General features: G+C 31.5%; 1 long non-coding RNA gene across 1 annotated transcript; it reads left to right on the top strand.

Annotated features, from left to right (window-relative positions):
- Positions 1-275: 275 nt before the first annotated feature.
- Positions 276-2,496, top strand: LOC144961524 (uncharacterized). The gene is made up of 2 exons (XR_013643189.1): positions 276-815; positions 1,146-2,496. It is a non-coding gene; the product is annotated as an uncharacterized LOC144961524 (long non-coding RNA).
- The last annotated feature ends 421 nt before the right edge of the window (positions 2,497-2,917 follow it).

Genomic DNA, 2,917 nt, shown 5'->3' with positions numbered 1-2,917 from the left:
AAACTTTTATTTATTTATTTTTTTTTTTTTTTTGGGGGGGGGGCTGTTTTTTTATATCGGAAAATTGGGGTTTTGTATGTTATGTTCATGGAGGAGAGAGAGAGAGAGAGAGAGAGAGAGGAGAGGAGAGAGAGAGAGAGAGAGAGAGAGAGAGAGAGAGAGAGAGAGAGGAGAGAGAGAGAGAGAGAGAGAGAGAGAGAGTAATATTTTATAATGATAAGATATCTGTAGTGGTTGTATTATTCGTAGTTTTGAAATGCCTATGATGATGACAATGTGAGATAATTATATTAGTGTGATTATTTTTATTTTATTTTTTAAAATTACGTACGGCTATGTCATAGTGGTATGACACTCGCTTTTGGACCGGAAGGTCCTGGGCTCGAGCCTCGCTCGGCGCATAGTTGAGCCCTTGGAAAAGGAACTTTGCTCACTTTCTCTCACCGGACTCAGTTGTAAAATGTGTACTTGGCCGTTAACTGCGTTGTCTCTGTCCGAAGAAATTGTAGTATCGCCTAACAGACGTTATGTCCCGTTCAACATGCGAAGTGTTGCTGTTATAAACTTTAGCATTGGCATGTATGTGCCTATTTCGCTGTAGTGAATTTAATTTAATTTTTTGTTTTCATCGACAGCTAACATGAAAGAACACTGTTGACGTTACTGGTGTCCTGACAATCCATAAAGATGCTGGCTCAAGGGCTATTCTGGCAAGGTGTGTTGAGGCAAACCTTTGCCTGTGGCAAAACTCATCAATCAGCAAACCATCATCTGGGCCAGCAGACCAGAGTGTCTGCATGCACTTTTTGACAATGGTTAGTAATGTTTTCAAATCTCCATAGCGCCTTTACATTTTTTATTGGTGATCAATAAAATAAATGCTCATTTTTCTAAATGAAAATGGCAAAGCATCATTTGAATTGAATTACTACTGAATGTATTAACTTAACGACAGACTATAGTTTGTTGCCAAGAGTTTTGTTCTATGGATGTAAACCAATGAAATTTCAAGTGTGTTGGTGTGAATAATGATCATTTTTTAAAAAATTGCTATGTCTGTGACAAATGCATTTTATGACAATAATGCCATTTCCAAAAATTGCTAATGAAATGTGTCTCTTTTTTATTTCAATTTTTCCATCCAGAGCAGGATCAACCCTCTTTGTGGAACTACAAAAAAAGTGGTGGCAAACAAGTAGTGTTGACTTTTTCTGTATTGAGGCGAAAGAGATTTTTATTCCAAGGGTTTGGGAAAGCAAATTGCTTTTTTATTCAGAGCTAGTGCACTATTTAACTGTTTTATTGTCTAAAATAGAATTGATTTTGCAGTTCAACTTGACTAGATATCTAATTTTATACGACTTGTCTCTCAAGTAGAATAAAAAAAATGAAAAATGAGGATAGCGTGCCATATCATATTTTGAAAAATCATTTAATATATCTAGAAATCATCTGTATAACCTATTGTATACAGTAAATAATTAGGTTTTGTGATTATAATGATGAATTCATAAGGTATGACATCATATTTGACCACAAAATTATTTTATTTCTGGGCGTAAAAAAATCAATTTTACAGCATTTTTTTTTTTATCTATGGGGTATGGGTTAGTGAGCCGATTATAATTTTTTTTAGACTTAGATCAATCTACAAAATTTTCGTTTTCTTGTCCTATTACGGTCATATTTTGAAAGTTTGATGGATCATTTCTTTTAGTTGTCTGCAAAATCAGCCTTTTAACTTTATGTCAAGTTATAGAAAAAGCTTACGCTTTCTCAAATGTCTGTTTTATGTCATTTGTCTGATTTTCTAGCAATCCTACCTTAGTCATTTTCCTTTAAATTATCTTCAAATTTATTCAGAATCTTTTCTATGATGTGTTTTACATCATGATGTAAGTGTTTCGGGGTAAATCAAAATTTAGCAATTTTATAAATTTTAAAATTCATTTGTTCCTGTCGATCCGCGCTAAATTTTCAGTTGAAATCAAATAAAAATTCTAAAAAATTATTCCAAGAGTTTTCATGATATAGCTATTTATGAAAGAAACATTGTGTTTAAATTTGAAAGAAATTTATATGCTAGTTTTTGGTGCATCTTTGTTAGAAATTTTAGGGTTTTACGTCTAATTTTAGTTTATGTTGCCCTTAAAAAAGTTTTTTTTTTTTTAATTCAGTTATTTTTGGTGTTTAACATCAAATTATACATTATATTATTAGTTCATGAGATATAATTAAAGAATTTTAGAACTATAAAGCATATTTGACCACTAAAGTAATTTTTTGGTGAATAACAGCAGATCTTAAATTATTTCGCAATTTTTTTTCTTAGAGGTATGGGTTAGCGAATCGTTTATAATTTTTTTCAGAATTTGATCAATTTATAAAATATTACTGTTTTCTTGTTCCATATTGGTTATACTTGATGAATGTTGGCCTTTGTCTGCATAATTAGCTTTATTATCAAATTAAAGACAAATTTTCATTTTCTCAAAATTTCATTGTGCGTCATTCTCTGATTTTCTAACATTCACATCTGGATTGTTTATCATCAGATTGTCTTCAAATTGGTCAGAATTTTTCTTATGATGTGTTTTGCATCATGATGGTTGGGTTTTGGGCTAAACAAAAATTTAGCAGTTTTATGAATTTTTAAATCAATTTTTTTTCTGTCATGTCACACAAATTTTCACTAAGAAATCGAAAAAAAATTATGAAAAATTTATTTTCAAGACTATTGCTAAACCTATCCATCTTGTTGTAAGAAACATTTTGTGTAAATTTGAAAGAGATCTGTTCGTTGTTTTTTTCTGCATCACTGTAAGAATTTTTGGGGTCTAATTTGGCTTTTATTGTCCCCCTGGTGGTAGGGATTTGGTGGCTAATAGTATTAGCCCTGGTGTTAGGGACTCAGTAA

This window comes from Berghia stephanieae, unplaced genomic scaffold (assembly GCF_034508935.2).
Source record: "Berghia stephanieae isolate SIO BIC M18660-M18661 unplaced genomic scaffold, UCSD_Bste_1.3 scaffold281, whole genome shotgun sequence".
Classification (NCBI taxonomy): Eukaryota; Metazoa; Mollusca; class Gastropoda; order Nudibranchia; family Aeolidiidae; genus Berghia; species Berghia stephanieae.
Note: the sequence above shows the minus strand (reverse complement) of the source record. Positions and strands in the feature narration are given on the sequence as shown.